Below are 26033 nucleotides of genomic sequence, written 5' to 3'. Positions count from 1 at the left end.
GATGTAACTTAGAGGTTTCTTATACAATTATTGTCCATTAAATAATTAAATTTTCTTCATCTTTAAAATCCCTTTTTTATAATACCACTTTTTAAAATTCTTATGCTGCATGCTCTACCTTTGAGGTCACTGATTAAATTTTCAGCTTCATCCCTTATGCTGCTAAGTTCTGCTACTGTACTATTGACTCCTTAATTTATTTTCAAATGAGTTCTTTGATTTTTTATCAAAATTTCTTTAAATTTATTGAATCTTCTAGTGATTTTCTACACTCAATGAACATCAAGAAGATGGCTGATCTAAAGTTATTCTTGGCAGCATTCTCAGTTCTGATATATTTGAGGACTTAAATGGGCTTCACTCGGTCCACATCTATTAAGGTGGCCCAGTTTCTTCATATTTCATAATACCTACTGCTTTAATGGAGACAAAGGTGGAATTCCAAATTCCAGGTGGTTTGGACAGTGACCCAGTTCTCCATTCACAGTATCATGACGATATCCTGTGACGCTATTGACTTTGGGGGAATAACCAGTGCTTTATATTGATTCATCAGTAGGATGAGTCCCAGTCTTCTTTTTACAGTCAGGGTTTTTGGTAACTGGTGAGTTTGAGGCAAGTTATTGTGGGACTCATTGAGACAGGATCAGCAATTGTTGCTCTTATTGGTACAGTCATCAGCGATTTGGAGCAGAAAGTGAAGGTATATGAAAAATTATTACTCAATCTATTTACCTTAAGAATTAATTTCATAGTTTAGAAAATGTACTTTTGTGGACATATAAGAAATATTCAACACAAATCTAAAATTCATATACAGAACTTTTGTTTTCAGTAAAAATTTAGACTGAAAGGGCTGGAGCGGTAGTACAGCAGATAGGGTGTTTGCCATGCACACAGCCAACCCAGGTTCGACTCCCACCACCCCATCTGGTCCCCTGAGCAGCGCCAGAATTCCTGAGTGTAAAAGCTAAGAGTAATCCCTGTGCATCACTGTGTGAGACCCAAAATGCAAAAATAAAATAAGTACTGATTTTTTGTCATTTTTAGTGGTATAAGATCCTCTCTGAGACTTGAGTTGAGGGTGCAATGAATGATTAACTAAGATATATGAGGCTTACTTTTATGTAATCAGCCGTTGCATGTTTGTTACGAATGTGGACAAAACCTAAATATTCAACCAGACAACTAAATCATATTCTGGATCTAAGGAGATCTCCAAATGATTCCCAATGAATTAACATTTAAGATGTGGTCTTTTCACTTAAGCAAAGCATTATCTAACTTGAGTAACATTTTAGGCATAATTCACTTTCTTTTTTTTCCACTTTCTTTTTTGATTGTTTTCCATAGAGAAAATAGTCTAACACAAAATACCTGAGAATATAGAAAATGCATCACCACATTTATAATGCTCCATCAAAGTTCTTTCTCACTTATTACAAAGTGTACCAGATACATAACAGGACCAAACAAATTATAAAATTGCATCATATTTCTGAAAGTACTAACACAACAATAAAAGCAAATTGAAGCTGTTCTACTATTTATTCAGGCACAATACTCAATAAATTTATATTCAATCACAGCTTGGAGAAAGACTCAAACCCTGAGCTGGTGGTGACCTCTGAACATTGTAGTTTATGACTCAAATACAGAAACAAAAAATGTACACTGCCCTAATTAAAAAATAATTGTGTAAAGACGATGTAACCCATAATTCATTTGGAATAAATTATTTTGGTTGTCATACTATATATTTTGGCTGGAGTGATAGTATAGCGGGTAGGTTGTTTGACATGGGTTCAATTCCTCCGTCCCGCTCAGAGATCCCAGCAAACTACTGAGAGTATCCCGCTCACAAGGCAGAGCCTGGAAAGCTACCCATGGCGTATCTGATATGCCAAAAACAGTAACAAGCCTCACAATGGAGATGTTACTGGTGCCCACTTGAGCAAATTGATGAACAATGGGAGGATAGTGCTACTATATATTCAATACTATACATATGGCATATTGTGTGCTACACAATGCTTGACATGTTGTATTCTTAATATTGCATATTTAGAAAGATGCCCTGCTTTATTTTATGAATTTATAAAGGTACATCTTAGAAATTGTAAAGGGCAGGAGGAGGTGGTGATCCACAATGCCAGCACTTAAAGGTATCTAGGTTGGCTTCCTTAAAAAAAATATATATATATATATATATACATATATATATCCTGATTGTGAAGGCTAGAGAGATAGTTCAGTGGGTAAAGTGTTTGCCTTCTATGCAACTGACTAGATTTGATCCTTGAAACCTCTTCTAGGTCCCTAAGCTCATCCAGAACTGAGTAGTAAGCGTAGAGCCAGGAGTTAGTTCTAAGTGCGGCCATTGTGGCCAAAAATACAAAACAGTAAAACTGATTCTGTATAAATGCCTTTGCTTTTGAAATTTAATAGACTTCAAGCACTTATCACTAAGTAATCTTCTAGAGATTTTTACTGAACAGGCAATATAATAGAGGAAGTACCATTGCTTATTTAAGAAGTCACATCTTAAAGCATAATTTATGATATTTATAACCTATTACTAGACAAGGGGTGGAGTGATAGCACAGAGGGTAGGGTTTTTGTCTTGCACGAGGCCGACCAGAGTTCGAGTCCTCCGCCCCTCTCAGAGAGCCCGACAAGCTACCAAGAGTATCCTGCCTGCACAGCAGAGCCCGGCAAGCTCCCTGTGACAAATTCGATATGCCAAAAACAGTAACAACAAGTCTCACAATGGAGATGTTACTGGTGCCCACTCGAGCAAACCAATGAACAATGGGAGGACAGTGCTATAGTGCTACTTTTATGTAAATATAGATGCATCAGGATAATACCTGCTAGAACAGATACCTTCTAAACTATTATTATTTTATTTTATACAATTTTATCGCTGGAGCGATAGCACAGCGGGTAGGGCGTTTGCCTAACAAGCGGCCAACATGGACGACCCGAGTTCGATTCCTCCGCCCCTCTTGGAGAGCCCGGCAAGCTACCGAGAGTATTCGATATGCCAGACACAGTAACAACAAAGTCTCCAATGGAGACGTTACTGGGCCCGCTCGAGCAAATCGACGATCAACGGGAGGGCCTTTACCTTTACCTTTTACCTTTATTAGAAATAGATAAGCAATATTCCTAATGAGAAAACATCATCTTTACATCATCTCAAGTGTATGTGAACTATAACCCCAGAATTATCCTTTCCTCTTTCAATAGGTGAAAAAAAAGGTTAAGCAAAATTTTAGGGTGCTTTTTTAAACCAGTCTCTTAAGCATTTGCTCTGCAGCTGTCTATCTTTTTATGTTTCTCATAGACAGCTAAGAGTTCCATGCAAAGACTGAACACCTGCTATGCTCTAAGATCTAATATTCATTGATTTGTTCAATCCAGTACAATCATTGGTTTGGCAATTTTAGATATGGAATCTTAAGAATTGAGAGTTGAGTAGCTCTCTCGGGTTGCACAACTAAAAGGTATAAAACTAGCATTTGACAATGTCATTGCGTATCTGGAACAAAACATGATGTCATGTTTATAATAGACCTTTCCTTTAGCAATAATATTAATGATAATGCATACTGTCTTGCAGCAAGTTAATCATAATATGATGGTTCTTGTCACTTAAGTACTCCTATTTCTTAGAAAACTGTTTTAATTACATTGAATGAAACTCAGTTTCAAATAAATTTCAAAAGGTTTGGGGATTGAATGGAAGTATAAACCTTGCCAAGTTTAACAGTCTACTCTAAACCTTCTGGGCAGTAAGTTTACAGCACAGATTGAGTCTCTTAAGATTCAAGAATCCTTGTATTTGACAAGCTGTGATATTACTTATAGAAAAAGAAAGACATGTAAAACAATTATTTGGATATTCAAGTATTTATAAATAGAATCATATCAGGTAGTTTTGTACCCATAGCATGTGCTTCTATAAAGGCTTTTAAATAGGTCTGCATGATGCTTCTTTTTCTCAATGATTTTGTCGCTGAACATTTTATCCTTAGATTTATCCATAAATATTCTCCTTAAAATTGATGCATAAGAAAAATAGAGATAAACAATTTGTATCTTATAAAGAAACAGTATGTTTCTCCATAAGTGAAGTATTTTCTAGTATGGAATAGTGTATATGTGTGTGTATGTGTGTGTGGATTTGTGTGTGTGTGTGTATGTGTATGAATGAGAGAGAGAGAGTAAATTCAAAATCAGAACATCTATCAATCTATCATTGTGTGATATTTAAATTTGTAGAGTAGTTTAATTTCGGCTACTTTTCCTCTTAAACTTGTTGGTTCGACAAACTGGTCTTTGTGTCCCATGACAACAGCTTTTCTCAAGAGATTTCTGGTACTTTCTGATTCTGGTTGGACTGGAAATACCACAAAAACAACTTTCCTTATGGTATTTTGGCACTTAGACCACCAGGACCAGATGGCACACAGAACTGCAGAGGAAGCCCTGAATATGAATAATCATTTTTAAAAATCATCCTTTTCTAACTTTATTGCACTTCAGATGAAGTTCATGCCAATTTACATTCTGATACGAACATGTTCATTCGTTCCCAATGGAGGAACATTAGCCATAAAAGGGGGTGGGGGGGCCTTTAAAGTGGTTTGAATTTAAAGCAGTTCCTATTCCTGATTTTAACCATGAAACAGAATCCCCACTTTCTTGAGGTCTTGAAAGCAAACCACAAAGATGTGGTCTTCAGAAGAAAAAGCAAAGACACTAGATGCAGCATTAAAATTCACAGTCTATGATTTATTTTTAATCAACATTGTCCCTAAGGGCAATACTGAAATTGTTATAAGTGAGCATTAAATTTGGTTGTGGGTGTCTTTCAAATATTCTGTGTAGTCAGTGGAATGCGGACTGAATTCTCCAAAAAGAATGTATTGCTTGTAAATGTGCTCTGTTGGTTTTATAGAAAAGATGCTAAAATATTGCACTGAAAACTGCTGGTGTTTTGATTTGTGAATTTTCTTTATTATTTTCATTTAAGAATATGCATTTCAGTATAGTACAGAAAATAGTGTCTTATTTTTATTAAAATTTGAAACAAAAAGTATTATACTGAGAAACACATATTTAAACTGTCCTGTGTGCTGTTCTGACAGTGATTCTAGAGAAAATAAAGTAGCTATTAGTTAAGTGTTATGATCTAAGTGGCAATTAAAACAAAACAAACATCAATTATAAGAATCAGTGTAAATAGCCTAAACTAAATTTCCCAAAAAAATATGTTACCTATCACATTAGATTCACTGGTCATTAATAGGTTTGAGGCATGCTGAGGTAAATGAAATGAAACTGATTTCTATGGTTTCTTTTTCCCATATATATTGAAAGTCTCTAAAATAATAAGGAAGGTAAGTTCTCAAGCCATTATTTGTCCACAAAATCATTTATTTCTTCCAAAGAACACTTTGAAAACGTAATGGCTATTAATTTTTCTTTTTCCTTTTTTCACTCCTGACAGAGGATGTCCTGACTGTCTTGGCACATGTAGCAACACTGGGATTTGAACTCATAACCTCATGTTTGTCAGGTGAATATGAATAGATCACCAACATGAAAGTAAAGAAGATAAATCAACATTCCACTGTTGTGGTATTTTATCTCAGATGAACCTTAATATTTGTATTATTACTTTCCCATGAGTCAGTTATTTTTAGTATACTATGTAAACAAAAATTCAGATTCCTGATTGTTTTTTACTATTTGATATGACGAAGAAAGGGCAAGCGCAATCTGAAGTGACATATTTTTTTATTATTGTACTTAGATAATTTAGGTGGTTACAGTGATGCTAATATTTATGATTTTTTCAAACACCACCACAACCAAAGTGCCGAAGGCCTTCCACCACTATAAGTAACATATTTCAATACCAAAAAAGAAAATCACTAGGTTTCTTTTTAATAATCTTTGTTGAATCTAAAAGGAGTTTTAATTAAAGAAACTATCAAAAGTGAATGCCTAAAGGGAAAGATGTTTTCATTTTGAAATGTTGTTTCTAATTTTAGATCAAGAGAAAGGTTAAGCATTCCCACCAAGATACATTAGCAAACATACCTTACTACTCCCCAAACTGAATATTATTCTATATTATTAATTGTTGTATTAATTTGTTTCTCCTGTAATGAGAATTGTCTCATAGCTCAATTAGTGTTTTGATACAACAGGTATTTTAATAAGGTATATGGAAATAAAAATTGTTATTAATAATAAAGTTATTTCACCATTTGGAGAGGGTCTGCTAAATGATTCACAGAGGGCCAAAGAACTCCTCTGGCAATTATTAGTAATTATTAGTGACTAGGCCAGTGCATCATTTCCAGGGCCCAATGACACATTTGAAAAGAAGCTTATCCATTGCACCTGCAAATTCCCCAAATTGAGAAATTTGACCGCATAATTTGTGATAGTGAAGGATTACATTCATGTTCTTCCCCAAAAAGGAAAAAAGAGTGGACAGAGCTCTTTCTTTGCACTTTATTAAAAATGACACTTTTATGTCCAGTATAATTTAGATTAATAAAGCAATTATTTGCATTGGAGTATTTCCAAATTATTATGTATTGAACAAAAAATAATAAGAATTTGCAGGTTCTAAATAAGAATGACTCATATATCATATATTGCATCATTAAATCATATGCAAAATTAATTCAGAATAATCTCTTGATGTTCCATCACATGTTCAAGTATACACAGTTGCACACGTCGCGAAGTTGGAGTCTCACTACCTTTTGAGCATGGATTATTGATTAAACGTTTGTGATGTCTGAAATAAGGTTCTGAACTTCAAAGCTATTTGTATTCGAGTCTCATGATTATTTTCTTTTCAGGGAGCTATCCCATGTTTAACTGCATCCTTGGCGCTCACAAGATGTTACTAACTTTCCTACCAGCTGTGACAACAAAAATGTCTCCGATCATTGTCAGTGTCCCCTGGAGAAAAAAAAAATTGTCCACAGTTGAAAACCAGTGATATAATATATTGTCCCCAGGACATTACTATAGAGAGAACTAATTAATGGAGATAGGAAATTGCTAAGAGCTTCTTTCTTTTTAAAGTTTTAAGAGAAGACTCTTGGAATACACTGTTATGGTGATTCATTTCCATTCAACGTTACAATAACTTAGTTTTCAAGACCTTTTAAAGCTGTTTCCAAGACTGTCCCTTTATAAAATTTCATCACCATAAAATGCAAGTTTTTCAAAAGGATTTCTGCATCCTATAACAATTTCTTGGAAAATAAAAATTGTTCTATTTACCTAGTGGACCAAATTTATGCCATCTAGCTCAATGAATAATTATGTTTTTAAAAAGTAAAGGTTTTAAAATCATAATAAACTAAAGTCAACATCCAGTAGTTAACTTTGATCACACCCAGGACAAAGCCCATGTTTTTTCCTGAGACCTTTAAGTTTCTCTGTGGCCAGACCTGGGTGACCTATAGCTTCAATTCTTTCAACAAGCTGTCTTACAAATCACACTCTTAAAATGTTAGGGTGCAGTTCACATCATGACCTATCATGCATCATGCCTTGGTGACTTTGTGTCTGAGAGCCACATTTTAGAGTATTTTCTTTTTATTTACTGCCTCCCTTCTGAACTGTCTTGTATTACACTGCCCTAAATTTTAATTGGATGAAAATTATTTTCCCATACCTTATTAACTTATAACTACTTATTCTTTTTAACTTATTAACTGTATGTTCTCACATATATGTCCTATGATAAGAGTGTTAGCACTTAAAATGCATTTGTACAAGTGTGCATAAAGAATATATAATATGAATAGGTGCATGTCTAATATGAATGTTACACAGAATTTTAAGTAAAAAACAGAAATGCAAGTAGGAAAACTATTGAAATAGTTCTTTCAATTGTGCAAAATTTGATAAAGCTTTAATAAACATTTTAACTTTGATAATTTCCAATATCAAACTGCTTAGAAAATTATTTTCGTTAAATGGAAAATACTGACAGAGAGCCCGATAATCGTATTCAAAATTAATTAAATTTTAAAAGACACATTAAAACCAATAGCTTCAGCTAACATCACTGAGACATTCTAAAATTATTTAGCATTCGAAAATGAGGGATCATTTCTAATTTTTTTGTATAGCTTTAACCTAAAACTGGACTATAATGGTAAAATATACACATAGAGCAACTGTGATCATTTAAACAGTTTTTAGTTTTTGTTGTGTTTGTCTAGTTCATATATTTAAATGTTTTTGTAAACAAAATTATTATTCTGTGGCATTTGGGACAAAACCCACCCATGGTTGTTTGTTGGAAAGGGGCGGGTGTTGTAGGGAGGTTTATGAGCTGCTTCTAAGAGGTGAACAGGGGTATGTGACTATTTTTCCATCTGTTCTTTTGTGATTTACACAGATTCCGTGGAGATAGAGAAGAGCTGCTACATCTGACAGAACTCCCCAAGCTGCACAAGAAACAGCAGGGAAGGCCACCTGCTACTCTCCAACTTACATTACATCAAAGCGGCCTGGATGGCGCGCTGTGATTGGCTGACTGCTAGTTTCCCAATGGCAAATGTCTGCTTTACCCACAAAAATAAGTTGGCCGCCCCAATCATTGAAGTATGACCCAATGGGCTTGTAAATTTCCCACTGGAGGCGAAGACAAATCCGTGATTGTGTGTGTGTGTGTGTGTGTGTGTGTGTGTGTGTGTGTGTGTGTGTGTGTGTACATGTGTTAGAAGTTTTTTTTCTTTTTACTGTTTAATTTATTTTATTTTTTTTTCAAACTGCATTCACTCCCCACATAATATTTAAGGTGTTGCGGTATGCCATAGGAGACTTTGGATGATGGGGAAAAAAACGAAGCTGAAAAATGTTTTAAGATCAATGCTACTGAAATCTATTTCTGTTTTTGTTCTGTAAGCTTTCAATATTTGTAACAATGCAGATGTGAAAATGCAATGTTTCTGATTTCTTCCATTTATTTTATTATGTTATTTAGGAACAGTGATCAGATTGGTGGAGAGAAAATTAGAATAAAAGACTTGGACGCTGAAGTTATTAGTATATTATGGACTAGGCTATCCTTGAGAAAGGCAGTGAAATCCAACTATCCTGTCTGTCCCCATCAACTTGGTAAGATAGCCTGGTTATTAACTTTAGAATTATCTTAAGAGAATTTCTCTTTCAAAAATTGAGTTATTTCATTTTATTTTTTCTCTTTGACAATTCAATCCACTATAGCAAGAACTACCGAGGTATGAAATAAATGGAAAAGTTTTAAGGCAGATAAGATATGTTAATGCATGTGTAACAGATGTCTTCCAACTACAGAATTATAACTAAAATGGCACAGGCCAAATATACTGTAATATTTAAAATCATTCTTATTGTTTTTTATGGGTTTTTTTTAAAGTTCTGAAACTGGTTTTTCTACCAGTGACCTTGATGAACCAAATTGAATTTTCAGTGGCCAGAGAAATAGTGACCAGTAGGGCTTTAGCTTTGCTCACAGCTGACCTGGGTTGGATATTCCGCCAAGAGAGATAGCCGAGCACAGAGCCAGGAGTAAGCCCTGAGCACCACTGGGTGTGGCCCCAAAATAAACAAACAAACAAACAAACAAACAAACAAAACCCTTAAAATCCAGTTCTATCTTACATCCACTAAGTTCTACAGCGCAAAAGCTTCTTGGCATCTCACACACAGCTGAAGTTCCTAACAATATTTCTGAATGACTCAATTAATGAATAGAAGTCTCTATCCAAATGGAAAGTCTCTATAAAAGCTCGTATTGCTATCCTAATTGCTCATCTGTAGTATTCTATCTCAATCTAAATATTTATAACATTTGTCTAGAGAGTTGGAATCCTAAGAGATATGTCAGTGCACAGATGTTTCTGTCAAGTTCAGCTCATGCAGACCCCTTGCAGGAATTACAGCTTTGTCTATGTCACAGACAGTCCTTGGATTGCCAAAGCTGCCTCAGAACTGGCAGTGCTTGCCTGGGACTGTCCACCAGCCTGGAGAAGCTTTGGCAGAGCAGCCACAGCTACCGAGGAGCAAAAGCCGTGAAGGTCTACTTGGCAGCACCAGGTGCAAGAAACTTTCCTACTTCCGGTATTGTTCTCAGGTTTACAGGCAGTTCTGCGGAGATGGTGCAGTTGGGAAAATGAAAATCAAACAGGTACACCTTTCACGGAGAAAAAGCAGCAGCAAACAGCGGGAAAAGGAACTCAAGCCCAATATGCATGTAAGAAAACTTAATTTAAATAAGAGAGCAATTTGAAACACTAAATAGGCAGCTCCTTATTGGACTTGGAAGAGGCCCATTTGGCAGCCTTGGCAGCCTCTGGGAGGATGGGGGATAAAGAGTCAGAGGCTTTCAGAGCTAGTTATTTAAAGGAGAGAAGGTCACAGGGGAGTTTTAAGATAGGTGAAATAAGTGTGTGTATTTGCAGAGTTTACAAAGGTGGGGAAGAAGGAAAAAAATGACACTTTTCCAGCAATGGATTTTTACCTACAGCCTGAGGAACAAGTCAGAGTGAAAGATGAAAGAGGGTAGAGAAGGCTTGGCATTTCAAAAATATTACACATACACATATGTATGTATGTAAATATATATATATATTTAACTGGGTAATGCATAAGTACATATATATACACAGAGTTCCATGTCCATATATCTATATCTTGTTATACATATATATATATACTCATAGGTATACACACATGCACTAAATTATGTATACATATACATATGTATACATACACACATGGAAAGAGAAAGAGAAGAAAATGAGGGTTGCAAATGAAGTGATTCCTTTCTCATACATAAATCTGAAGTCATAAAGCTGTATTTTTCCTAGTGCTAAACCTCTTTGAATATATTTGTTTTTCACAATTCATGTTGAACATTCCAAGAAATAAATCAATTGAAATTACAAAAAAATAATTAAAACTTGCCCAGGGAGAAAAAAAGTCTACCAAGCATTTACAGAAACCTTCTCTCAAGTCACATATTTGAATTTTAACTGCATATTAAGACCTGGATTTGAGGTCATGAATTCTCTACAAAGAAAATATTCCATTCCTGGATTAATTTCTTCCTTAGAAGTAGTCCCCTGCACCCCATGGAGATGCTCTGGAATGTCTGTTTGTGTGACGGCTTCCTGCACCTGGGACAGCTTAGCTTGTGTGTGTGTGTGTGTGTGTCTGTGTGTGTCTGTGTGTGTTAGAGGGTCAGGAAACTCGCAAAAGAAAAATGAGCAGGGACATAGACAGGAACTGAACTGTTTCATCTTCAGCAGTAGGGCTTATCTGCACAAACTGCAGACCGTTGTCACCTCAAAGTGACCCTTTGTCTTCTTTGAATGAAAGGCTGTCACAACCTATTAGTCACAGTAATATTCCATGGGAGTAAGTGTGTTTAATATAGCAACAGGTCATTATGAGAAAAATGTAAATGTTCTTTGATTCTCTAATATTACTGTCCAGGAAATTGTCTTACTGCTGTGCTCACACACATGCTCAAAATAATGTTTAGAATGCTTATTGTAGCACTGTCTATAACAGCAAAAGGTTGGAAAGAGAAAATTGCCATCACAGAAGGTTTAATTAAATTATAGCCTCTCTGCACAGAGAAATACTATGAAGTCATTTAAACAGGTAAACAGGAGCGCCAAAGATGTTAGGAACACAATAATCTCTAAATTTGGGGGTGGAGTTGAGCCACCCTCTGATGTGCTCAGGGATCATTCCTGGCAATGTTTAGGACTGTAGAGGGATCTGGGGATGAAATCTAGGACAGTTGCATGCAAGGTAGCACCATACCTGCTGTACTGTGGCTCTGCCCGCCAAAATAGTTTTAAGATGTACATAATAATATGTAACATTATATGTACATGCAAATTTGACAGTTTTCTCAAAGAATCAAATACAAGTTAACTTTATTGGTCCCCTGAGATGAGAAGAAAATTAGAATTTATTTTATATTATTTTATATTTATATTTATTTTATAGCCAATTTGGTTTAATTTTTTTTTAACTCAGCCCAACCTTGTGAATAGATACAATAGGCAAAACTGTTTCTGAGAGTCAGAAGCTTGTAGGAGTGAGAATAGCTTCGAGATCCAAAGACCAGGTGCCTTCAATAGCACATGATTATGATTGCTTTGTAATAACAACAAATATTTTATGATTCTTTTGAAATTTTCTCTTCTGCTTTTGTTTGATTGTAAATTCAGTCAAGGAAAGTGTCTTCTAAGAACTCCTATAATTCATTTGCATAGTTCCAAAGAAGAAGTATTTGGATCTCCATTTTTGATAGATCTTAATTTCCTTTCTTCTTTTTCTTTTCATTTTTTGATTATTTTGGTACCATACTACCAGTACTCAGGACTTATTCTGGGCTTTGTGCTCACTGATCATTTCTGGCCATGCCCAAATGCGGTTCCTGGGATCAAAACAGGGTCATTGGCATGAAAGGTAAGTATCTGAACACCTATATTATCCCTCTGACCCCCTTGGGTCTCAATTTTGTTGCTCAAAAAAAAAAACATAATTTTATGGGGCTGGAGCAATAGCACAGCAGGTAGGGCATTTGCCTTGCATGCATTAGATTCCCAGCATCTCATATGGTCCCCTGAGCACCGCCAGGATTGATTCCTGAGTGCAAAGCCAGGAGTAACCCCTGAGCATTGCCAGGTATGACCCATAAAGAAAAAAAATTAACAAAAGAAAATGTAATTTTTTAAAATGAGCTATAATTCATTAGAGAATCAAGTGTCAATAAATTGTGCTTTAAGTCAGTTACTTCAGTTAGTACTTGAACACATCTCTCCCTCACTTCTACTTACTTTACTTCAGTTCCTCACACATGTAAAATATAGATGTAGATCTTACCCTTTCCTCCTACTCAGAGATTCTTCTAATATCCAGATTTCCAGAGAGAGTTTTACAAAGTAATCTTCACCCGAGCACTACCAAATTCTTGAACATACTAATGTTTCCTCTCACATAATTATTTTAAGTGAGTTAGAATTCCTAAACCTACCAGAAAGTTAAATTTTCTCAATGTATGTAAACTCTGCTGCTAACAGCTTACTGGAGGACCAGTGAACTATCAGAGACAAATGGTTATTTTTAGAATCATTCCACTAAGAAGGATGACTGCCCAAGTGAAGGGGCTATCTTCAGTAGGCTGTAACTGAAATGAAACATTCTCAATTCTTGCATGGTAAACCATTCTGCTATCCGTTCTCAGTCTCTTCTTATGTCCTTCATCTCATATCATTTATTTGGGTGCTCATTATCAGATCAAAACCTCAAGTAAGTTCGAGTAAAGAAATTTTTAGCTTCTCAATATTTTTCCTGTCCAAGAGCTGAGAGCTTTGTCCTGTGGTGTGAACTCATTTATCCAATGTTCACTTGTGCTGCCCTTGAAATATCCTATGTGTCTGCAGTTGATAACTACTTCCATAGGCTAACAGTTACCTCACTCAGAATAAGGGGACTCCAGCATGGAAGTTGTTCTTTTCCTATATCTGTGTCCTAAAGCTCCACATTTATGCCTAATTAGATTTTGATTTGCACATCATAGGCAGAAACTTCAATTTTTTTTTCAGCATGTAAGCAATTTCCCTACTTGTGCTATGTTAATACCTAGCATTGCCTATCACATGATGTCACAATGGTTGCTTTGAGATTGAAATTCAAGTGGATAAGCTTAATTCTTCAAGTCATATGTTGCAAGGAAAGTCTCAAAGCCACAGATGGCTGTTTTTCTTTAACAGGAGGAAGGAGATGATTACCTTTAGCCCAGAGAATTTAGGAAAATTCAGTTTTCACTATCAACCCCTTTTAAAACCCCCCTTTACTCTCCACTTAGGCAGAGAATCCTGTCAAGAATGTGGATTCTCTCTTTTCAGCAACTCTCCCATCCTTTCAATTGCATACTGATCTTGGCTTTTCACATAGTACGTCTAGAAATTTCAGGAAAAGAAATTCCTAAAAGTTACCATAATGGAATACAGTTGTCAATATCCTTGTTCTGTGCCTGGCATAATTCTTAGATTTCCAAAGCAGTTAGTAAAGGCCAGTTAAAAATGCTTTTTATCATTTCTTTTCATACTTGCTACTAAATATCTAATTGCTTCATCTTTCTCCCTCACCTTAATGAATGGCTGTATACATTGTGTCACATGTCAAGCATAAGAGTCAGCCTACTCATACAGGCAAGGAAGTGTTTATTGCCATAACTAATCCTTTCTCTAGGTCTGATTCTAAGGGTTTATTTATTTATTTTTTTAGATTTACCTTTTCATTTCTTCATAGCCTACACTCACTAACAGAGAAACTTGAAGTGATTTTTTTTTATCACATTGTCTTATCGGCCCAAAGACTAGAATAAGGGAATATATCAAATAGGGAAGGAGGAAAGTCAATATAAATGCATTGAATTGCTTAACCTTATGACACCATGGTCTGAATACCACAATAACTACAAGTCAGAGCAATCAACCCCAGAGGGGAAAAGAGGAAGAATTTACCTATCAGTTTCCAACTTCTACTGGACAAAAGTTCATCCTTTAGAACATTCAGCTCCCACACTTTTAAGTTTCATATAAATAGAAAATGAATTCTATCACACAATTTCTTAAGCTTTGAAGTTCACAGTTCAGGTGGCTGGTCAATGCAATTTTGCTATAACGGAGAGATTCTAGGATAAGACTTTCTTACGGATAAAAGGAGGAAAGTACAGGGAATCAGGATGAAATGATCATTCATCCTTTCACAGCAATTAAAAGATATTAGAATCATTTATTCAACCCTGATTAAAGATTATAAATGGGTATCTTTTTCAAGTAAAATTATTTTAAAAAATGAAGTATTTGCAAATACAGTAGAAAAGAAATTTTTGAGAAGACTATGGAGCAGGGTATCACACAACAGAATGACATTCAGACCCTTTCCTTGAAGGATCAAAGTTCAAATTACAGTGAATTTTATGTGCTTATAAATGGAATCATTTGGGATTCTCAGAGCAGACATCATACATGATTTGCAAAATTTGAAACTACTTTTACTCTCTTCCTTAAATACCTCAAAGCTTAGCTAGGAGTTTCAAGAGAAAGTCTATCTTCTCAAGGTAACAAGTTAGCCATCCTGGAATTTACAGAGGCAAGGAAGTTGAAGAGGAAGTTCCATGCAAAATGGGAATACGTGTCCCTTGGAATATGGGAGTGAACCCCAACAATCTTAATTAGCACTGTAGATATATTTTCTCTCCTTTTTGTTTGAAGATTTTAGTTCTTTAAGAAACTATATGGGAAGTTAAGGATGTAATGAAAGAAAGTTCAGTCAAGGTAGAAATATGCTGTAATTTTAACAGATTATCATCTGTTTATATAATGAGCTTTATATATCTCTTAAAATAGAAAGAACTGGTAATTTTAAAAACAGAATTTTCTTTTCCTCCAAGTGTTCTCTCTACTTTCGGCTTAATCACTTATCACTTAACTTCCCGTTAGTCGTCGATTTGCTCGAGCGGGCGCCAGTAACGTCTCCATTTGTCCTTGTCGCGTGCTAGTGTAGCCCAATGGCATCTGTTCGCTCCGGGAACATGCAGAGCCTCAAACCGATCGTTCATGATCTTGACGAAGAAGTCTGACCATCTGGTAGGTGGGCGGCCACGCGGTCTTTTGACATCCCGTGGAATCCAGTCAGTAACAGCTCTAGTCCAGCGGTCGTCTTTAAATCTCATTATGTGACCAGCCCATCTGATTTTTGACACCTTGGCAAATGAGACAGCGTCCCTGATTCTTGATCGTCGCTGGATGTCAGAACTCCGGATTCTTTCTCTCATTTGAGTGAAACGTGATATTCCAAGCATAGCTCTTTCTATTCTTCTTTGGGAGACCTGAATAGTGTTCTCATCCTGTTTGCGTAGGGCCCAGGTCTCTGAGGCATATGTTAATGCAGGAAGAACAGTGGAATCAAAGAGATGTGCCTGGAGCCGGAGGTTCTTTGTCCTCTTAGCTACTTCTTCAACGCTCTTGAAGGCGTTCCAAGCCGCTCTCTTCCTCCTGCGCAGCTCGGGTGCCAAGTCATTTCTCATGTTTACCTCTCTACCTAGGTACACATAGCTGTTGTATTCGGAGATGGTCATTCCTTTGAGAGCGAATGGGGCATCAGGAATGAGGCTGTTTCTCATAAACATTGTCTTCGTAAGATTCAGCTGTAGTCCTACCTTTCCACACTCACGGTCAAAGCGGCACAAATGCTGGCCGACTTTGACCGTGAGTGTGGAAAGGTAGGACTACTTTCAGCAACAACAAAAAAACACATTTGTAAAACATACTTCTTCAAGAGAGAAACAATTTGGAAATTGATAAAGAAAATAAAATGAGGGTTGTGTGGTTATGTTCAGAATTTAATTGTATTACTCTCTATTAAAATAATAATTGTGTTCTCAAAGTAGATGTGTCAAAATTCTAAGAATGGCACATGTGAATATGACATTCCAGAAAAAAAAAGCATAAAGAAGTTAAGACGTGGTTGTATGGGGTTATCATAGATTCTAAATCTATTTACTTGTAAACTTATAAAAATGTCATGTGGAGGGGCTGGAGTGATAGCACAGCGGATAGGGTGCTTGCCTTGTACGCAGACACACCCGGGTTCGATTCCCAGCATCTCATATGGTCCCCCAAGCACGGCCAGGAGTAATTCCTGAGTGCAAGAACCAGGAGTAACCCCTGTGCATCGTCAGTGTGCCCCACCCCTCACACAAAAAAAAAACATGTGAAGACATAGGAAAATGCAGAACAGCATGGGAGAATGGGAGCTGGTCTCAAAGTGATGCAGCTGCAGTCTAAGGAATGCCAACAATTGCCACAGCCACAGGAATCTAGGAGAGAAACAAGGACAGATTCTCTCCAGAAACTGCAAAAGGAAATAGCCCTGCCAGTGCTTTGATCTCAGATTTTTGACCACTAAAACTGTAAGAGACTAACTTTTTGTTGTTCAAAGCCACCAGGTGTGGTATTTTGTTATGGTAGCCCTAGGAAACTAATGCAATGCAGACCCTGAATATTCCAAACACATTTGCTGGTTGCAAAGCATTGGGGCAATGGGTAAATTTGGTCACTTTCTGGAGCCCCTGAGAGTTTATCTGCAAAATATCTAAAGTGCTTTGAATTTCTAACTTTTGTGGCACACTAAATCTTAACAAAAATTTCAAAAAAAGGTCTATCCTTCTCTTAACTTTTCTGTTAGAAAAACTGGAACCCTGTCACATATGGCTGCAGACAATTCTTGAGCAATTCCTTTAGGATGCAATATCAATTAGGTTGAGAAATTTGACGTTTGTTTATTGTTTTTCTGGTGCCCACAGCAACTAATGGATTTATTTGAAATGAATAAATCTATCAATAACTGAGTTAATCTATGTTTTATGTTTTCTTTTATGTGATCATCAATTGATTGACTTTTTTCCAAGTTGCACTGAAAATAAAATTCTTAGGCATCAAGTCAAAGGAATGGTGATTGAAGATCAAAAAATAAATAAATAAAGATTATTAAAACCATGTGAAAAAGAATGAAGAAAGACATCTATCTTACACCATACATAAAAATAAATTAAAATTTGATTAAAGACTTGAATAGAGACCTTAAGTAACTAAATACATAGAAAATAACATAGCTGATATTTGAACTGGCATTAGATATGTCTTTAGGAATAACAGTGAAAATGAAAGAAAAAAATAAAAATTAAACTCATGGAACTATAAAAAAATTAAAAAATACTTCACAATAAAAGGCATCATCATTAAAAGTAGTCTGCAATGATAGAAAATATTATCAAGTCATATATTTAACAAGTGGTTAATATTCAAAATTATATAAAGAACTGGGCTGGAGCGATAGCACAGCGGTAGGGTGTTCGCCTTACAAGCGGCCAACGTGGCTGACCCGAGTTCAATTCCTCCGCCCCTCTCGGAGAGCCCGGCAAGCTACCGAGAGTATCCGATATGCCAAACACAGTAACAACAAAGTCTCCAATGGAGACGTTACTGGGCCCGCTCGAGCAAATCGACGATCAACGGGAGGGCCTTTACCTTACCTTTACCTATATAAAGAACTCATACAGCTTCACTGACACTGTCACTGTCCTCCCTTTGTTCATCGATTTGCTTGAGTGGACCCAGTAACATTGTGAGACTTGTTACTATGTTTGGCATATCAAATATGTCACAGGTAGCTTCCCAAACTTTGCCGTGCAGTCAAGATACTCTGGGTAGCTTGCTGGGCTCTCTGAGAGGGGCTGAGGAATCGAACTCGGGTTGGCCATGTTGGCTGTGTGCAAGGCAAACGTCGTCTCCACTGTGCTATAGCTCCAGTCCCGATACAGCTTAAAAACAATAAAAGAAGCATCCCCAAAATGGTAAGATTATATGACTACAAACTTTTTAAGCATAGTTACACAAGACCCAAACAGGCACAAAAAATTTGTTTATGATCTTAGAATATTAAGATTAATATTATCTTAATTAAATTAAACATTAAATTTTTTAAAAAACAAATTAAAATAACAATGAACTTATTACCATAGTCCTATGGGTGTATTTATTTTCAAAAAGTCAAGAAACAGTAACCATTAGTGAACTATGTCAGAATGTAAAGTAGGTTACTAATTATATAAAATAGTGAAGTTATACGGTCTGGAGCGATAGCACAGCGGGTAGGGCGTTCTCCTTACAAGCGGCCAAAATGGCCGACCCGAGTTCAATTCCTCCGCCCCTCTCGGAGAGCCCGGCAAGCTACCGAGAGTATTCGATATGCCAGACACAGTAACAATAAAGTCTCCAATGGAGACGTTACTGGGCCTGCTCGAGCAAATCGACGATCAACGGGAGGGCCTTTACCTTTACCTTTTAGTGAAGTTATGATGCAATATACAAATATTGATTGCATCATATCTAGAGGTGTCTTCAATGATTCATATCCATTGAATAAGTGAATAGAAGATAAACAAATGGGACTACATCAAACTAAGAAAGTTCTGCACTGTAAAGAAATAATGACTAGAATATAAAAAAATCCCACAAGACTGGGAGAAAATATTTGCTTGCTATTTATCCAAAAAAGGGTTATTATCTAAGATATGTAAAGCAGTTGTAAAACTGAACAAGGAAAAAATTAATCCATCAAAAATGAGAAGAAATGAACAGAAATTTTCAGTGAAGACTTAGAGATGGTCAAAAGGTATAAAAATAAAGCTCTGTATGATTTATCAGCAGGGAAATGCAAATTAAGATTATAATGAGATATCATCTCACATAAATAAAACTGACACACGTCAAAAAGAACAAAAACAACCAATGTTATAAGGGATGTGAGGGAAAATCACCCTAATTCACTGCTGGTGGAAATGTAGACTGGTTCAACCTTTTTGGAAAATGAATGGAAACTTTTAAAAATACTAAAAATTGAACTTCTATATGGTACAGAAATTCTGATTCTTGGTAACTATCTCAAGGACCCAAAAGCTCTATTCAAAAAAAGAAATCTGTATTCTTATATTCATTGAAACACAATTCACAATAGCCAATATCTGAAATAACCCAAATGTCCAAAAGATGATTTAATAAGTAAATTATGTGTGTTTGTATGTACATATATGCATATATGTACCTACACACAAATACACACTACTGGAATAAAACAGTAGATACAGAAAGGAACAATGATATAATAAAGAAATAGCACATGTTTGAAAACATTTACACTCCCTCCTAAGAAAACCATTAATTTCTATGTGAGTGACTGTAATTTTTTGATGATTTCTTCAGTGTTTAAAACCAACCTCAGCACAAAGTATGAAAGATGCTTTGAATCTATGCACAGGTTAAATCTGGAAATGATTGTTTTTGTTTCAGAAAAGAAATTCACCCAATAGGATTAGCAGGACTTCAGGTCAACTATTAGAAGAATTCATCAGCCACCATTTTTCTTTTTCCTTCTTCCATTTTTTGTCTTTTTTTGGTATTTGAGGATGGAAGCACTGAGAGTAGGTGTGTGAAACACTAAATTTTGGAGAACCTAATTTTCTTTCATAAACAAATTGACAGGATGTATGAGTTTATTTATAAGGTTACTTACCTGAGATTTACAGTAATATTCCATTTCAAAATCCACAATTTAGAAACCGAATAAATTGAGAAATAGTTTTAGTATCCCACCCACATGACAGAGCCTGGCAAGCTCCCCATGGTATATTTGATATGCCAAAAACAGTAAAAACAAGTCTCACAATGGAGACATAACTGGTGCCTGCTAGAGCAAATTGATGAACAACAGGAGGACAGTACTACAGAGTTACAGCTTTTTCAGAAAGAGCTTTTTCCCTAATTTTATCATTATTTCCAGAAACTGGTCACCGCTAACTCCCCTGCTTTGCCGGAGTAGGTTACCATTCCCCTGCCCTCCTGAGTATCAGAGGATCAGCTGACTTTCCCCATCACTGTATCACTGTATCACTCTCATCCTGTTGTTCATCGATTTCCTTGAGCAGACACCAGTAACATCTCCTTCATCCTAGCCCTGAGATATGAGAAAGTGCCACATTCGAGGCTCTTACGGGGTAAGGGGAATGAGACCCATCATTGTTACTGGATTTTGACATAACGTAATACACCACGGGGAGTTTGCCAGACTCTTCAGTGTGGGCAGGATACTCTCAGTAGCCTGCCGGATTCTCCAAGAGTAAGAACTGACTAGTAAAATGTTGTGCGATTGCAAATGTGGCCACGTGCTTCCAGGAGCTGGGTTTTATAGTCCCTGTGCCTTGGCTGTTGATGAGATAACACTGTGCAGGGGGCAGTTGGTGGGTGTAACGCCTACCTACTGGAAGATTGGGGGATCTGGGTGGAGAAGGCCCAGTCCCGATCCGTGCAGGCTTGAAGATCTCAGTCCAGTGACCCACATGCCTGGGTTCCTTTACCGGTTCCTTCATGTGTGAAGCTCTTCCGAACATGTAGAGAGTGGTCTTAAGCATGACTGTGGCTGGTTCTGGAGGTCTTCAGCTGCCAGGGCTCTGCTCGGGGCAGGGAGAGAAACTCAACCCGCCCCCCTCAAAGGGGCCTCGGTGAGGATAGCCAGGTGCGGGGACAGAAGACTCTGCACTGTTCTCTTCCAGGAGCTGGGTTTTATAGTCTCTGGGTCTTGGCTGTTGATGGGATAACATGGCGCTGGGGTCAGTTGGTGGGTGTCATGCCTATCTACTGGAAGATGGGGGATCTGAATCTGGGAGGAGGAGGTCTAGGTGTGATCTGAGCGGGCTTGGAGATCTCAGGCTTTGAGATCTCCCCATAATCCTCCCCATTTTAGAGATCATCTTCTTCTCAAAGCTTAACAGCGCTATCACAAGTTTGAATATTTTTCTCAATGCAAATTAACAGTCTGGCATTAAGTTTTCAGGGCAAAAAAGTGCTTATTATGTACTGCCTTGATTCCCCAAGTTTAACATTATGAGAACGTCACTTCTGCTCCTGAGCTTTCAAAGAATTGAGTGATCTCTGTACTGAAGAGGCACATCTGCTTAGCTAAAATATTCCGTAATTGTGTATGGTCTCGCCTTTCTAACTGAGGTATGAAACAATTATAATAGGGCTCCTGTTAACAACAAAACCGGGTGCCATCCTTCACTCTGAAGGTGACATCTGTGATTATCTTTCCCGCATTTGGCGTCTGCAGGGAAACACCTCAGCAGCAGCGATCTGTGAAAAGTTGCACCATGCCAGATCGCAATATGCATTCCAACTGCCCATCAGAGGGTTCACTTTATACAATGGTACCAGACAAATCTGAAGGAAAAGCCAATAACATTTCCCCAAGAAACACTGCACTACAGACTCCTATCGCCAAGACATCCATCATGTGCCACTCTAAGCTAACTTTCTTATTTAAATATTATAACTAGTGGAAAAATCCCACCACACTATGAAGCAGGGGCCCAGAAAAGTCCTGAGAAATTAAAATTTGTGCAGAAACCAGAAAATGAGGAGCAAAGAAGAATTAAAGGAGGTTTTTGTGCATCTGCTCATATCTTATTGTGCAATAAATTACTCACTGTCACTGTCACTGTCCTCCCGTTGTTCATCAATTTGCTTGGGCGGTCCCAGTAACGTCTCCATTGTGACACTTGTTACTGTGTTTGGCATATCAAATAGGTCATGGTAGCTTGCCAGGCTTTGCCCTGCAGGTGAGATACTCTCAGTAACTTGCTGGGCTCTCTGAGAAGGGCAGAGGAATCGAACATGGGTTGGCCGGGATAGCCTCATGCAAGGCAAATGCTCAAAATGATATATTTTTAGAATATATATAAGGAAATGCAGAAGAATTTAGGATGTGAATTTAAGTATCAGTTGAAGTGTGTGTGACTCACTATGTGTTTGTGTGTATAAATTGGATCCAGAAAAATTTCACTTAAAGTAAATAAATTATACCACATGCATTCCTATATATCAATCATCAGAGTAACCCTGAGATTTCAATGTGATTGGCCTATTTTGCTGATGGATACATTGAGGATCAGAGAAACACACATCATGCAAAAGGTATTATAGGAAATCATTGAGATTTGAACCCCCAGGAATCTCAGTCAACTTCATACCAAGTACCCTCTAGACCTCCATAGAGTTCCAATAAATTGTAGAGTTTTTTTTCTGAAAGAAAATTGTATGACAGATACTGATTCAGTTCAATTTTGTTTGTATCCTTTCCCAAAATTAGAATTCCAAGAAGATAGGAAATAATATTCATATATCATTCATATAATGGGTATATATCTTTGGTCAAAAACAATAAAACAAAAACTAACCCTGTTCCATAATAGTTATGACCCATAACATACTGTATATTTCACTTAAAATAGTTGCCACTATTTTCTAGATCTCTCTGGAAAACACAACAAAATATTTAGGGACACTAAATCAGTGGTTTTTAATATGACTGAAGACAGATCACCATGGGAATTTTAGAAAATACAATTATACTGTCCCCTCTATGGATAAAACACTATTTTAAATTCTGTAGGTACAGTAGTAAACAAGGCATTCTCAGATTTCATATTGCTCAAACTCTAAAGGAGTAGAGACTAAGGAAAAAGGAAAAAGAAAACCCCAAAGCCAAAACAGTGATAATTGAAGTGGTTCAAATAACTCAGGTGGAGAAGAAGACACAGAAGGAGGAAACTTGGAGGTTTGAGCAAACAACTTAATTAAATAAAGTGAGTATTCATGTGGGATTTGTTGGAAGGACTTTCTAAATTGAGAGAGCAGTATGAATGGTTGGCATGGTTGAGGGTGCCCAAGGCAGTCCTTGTTACTGGAATCCCAAGAGCAAAGGGGAGATTACTAGGAAATGAGATTGAAAGATAATTAGACCATTCAACGCCTTTTCGATTGGAACATGAAAGGGGGAGATCTTTTAGGACTTTGTCATTAACAGATAAGTAGTTGGTGGCTTTTGAGCAGGGTGGTGTCAAATGAGGTCATGTAAGTGGTTATATTTACATTCATTTCAAGGTCATGGTACAAAATTAGGTGGGACAAGGGACTGATATTTGAGAAAAAAAGGCAGTAATTTTCAGATGAATGCTTATGATTTTTAACCTACACTGGTGCCTTGAGTGAGTTATGAGTTTGGAATGTATTTAAGCAATAGAGTTTGATGAGGCATCAGAAATTCTCTTCTAGAGCTGGTAAAGTCCCAGCATTCACATATGATCTTGTCAAATAAGTTATATACAAAGGTATGTGGGGATCAGCTTTGAGTAGTAGTGAATTCAAGGACTGTTCTAGAAATCTGTACTTTTAGGGGTGTCTGGATATGTCAGAATGATATGTCATGCCAGACAGAACCAGAGCTGGCCTGAGTTCTGGCATGGTAAGACTCACAGTTTAGCAATCACAATTGCAGTGAGTTGCCAAATATACTGACTCCTGCCATGCAGTTCTAAAATGATTATTTCTTTCACCTGGTAAATTTGCCTAAAGGAAGTCTATTTTCAATCATAATTTGCCAGAGGAAATTGAAATTATTTTAAACGTTAGTTCCAAGTTTTTATTATACCTCAAGGAACATAAACTTACTATTTAATTTGCTGTGATCTGTTTATATACTAGATATAGTAGCCCCCACGATTAGTTAAGGTTGCCTGGGATCAGAATGCCTTGGATTATTTATGCAGTACTGTTCTGTTGTCCTTATTAACAGAATCAACCTAAGACCTATTTGGTGAATGTGTGGGTGTATGTTTCTGAAAAATATAGACAGAGTGGTCTTACTTAAATCAAGAATAAAAAGCATATGATGCCAGTTTCACAGTCCTCTGGAATGATCACTTGCCTTAGCAATACAAAAACTCAAAATTTTATGTATCAGGTCTTGTAGCTAAGTTTCCAAATTTATTTGGCCAATAAAGTTGTCATCTGGACTGAGAAATTTTATTGGCTTTCCCTGCATTTGCCTCTGTCACTCTGTAACTCTTGATCTTGCCATAGACCTCATGCAAGACTAACTGAAATTATGCACAAAAATCATTTTCTTAGGAAAATGGAAATAAATGTGTTGATGGCACACCCAATTTTGATGGAATTCTGTTAATTAAGTATATTGATTCAGTTTCCTATTTCCTAGTCATAGTGACTCTGTGATATGTTTTCCCTTTCTGTATAGCATACATATATTTGGAGATTACTGTAATAGCTGAGAATCACAAAATAGTAGTTTATTTGTTGAAACTACAAATGATTATTCCCAATAAACATATTTACAAAATGGGGAAAAGGAGGTTATAGTTTGTTCATTCTATTCCTAGAAATATAATAGATGAGTGACTCTATGGCTATCCTGGGAAAAGGAAACAGATGGGATGACAAATAGGATAAGTGAGTTAGGACTGCATGTCTCTTTGCCTATTCTCAAATTGCCATGCTAGAGACTCTTTCTTCTGACCATTGAGAAATACTTTTCTGCAGAATACAGGTAAATCAACCACTAATCTTTACCAAAGCCTACCGTGATAGCTGCAGAAAAAAATTCCGAAGTCCGTACCTTTATTTTAAATATTTATAGCCAAATTTAAGGCCTTGATGTTGCCTTTATTACAACAAAATGATTTCAACATTCTGACTCTGCACAGCTGCACCATTAAGACTTGAAAGTTCAATTATTAGCTAAATGTCCTGGATTCTCAAAGAAGGAATTTCTTGGGGCCAGGAGTAGCCTCTAATCATCATCTGGATTTGGCCCCATGACTCCCCAATAAAATATTTTAATATACTTTATTAATTAATAAAAGGCAAGAGACCAGAGGGGTCTTACTGGAATCAAACCATTTGCCTTACATATAAGCAGTCCTCTAATTTGAGTTTTGGCAACACACCGTCCCCTGAGTTTCATCAAGTGCAGACCTGGTTATCCCACAGCTGAATGTGGCCTTTGAGGACCCTATTATGCCATGGTGGCCTGTGATATCCTGGGCATCACAGGGCCCAAGGAATACTACGTTCTTGGACTTTTGTGTTCTTGGGTATTATTGGCTGAGAATCATGTGGAGCACCACTTGGAAGATCATCATCATCATCATCATCATCATCATCATCATCATCATCATCATCATAGATTTTCTTATAATCTAATAATAAAATAGAATAACAGACATAAGAGACAAGGTTATTTTCCGGTTGAAGGAGAGCAGCCAAGGGCACAGTTCAACATTATAGTCAATTTTTGCTCATTTAAATTTTTCTGTTACTTTTTTGTTTCCGGGGCACAGATCCCATGCTCAAGGTGCTCCTGTCCCTCTCTCACATGTCACCGACTGCCAGCGACGAGTTCCTGCCTCAAGCAGAGCCCTGGCAGCTGAAGACTTCCAGAACCAGCCATAACCATGCTGATATCACTCTCCACACGCATGAAGGTACTGGCAG

This window comes from Sorex fumeus, unplaced genomic scaffold, assembly GCF_029834395.1.
Source record: "Sorex fumeus unplaced genomic scaffold, SorFum_2.1 ptg000098l, whole genome shotgun sequence".
Lineage (NCBI taxonomy): Eukaryota > Metazoa > Chordata > Mammalia > Eulipotyphla > Soricidae > Sorex > Sorex fumeus.
Note: the sequence above shows the minus strand (reverse complement) of the source record.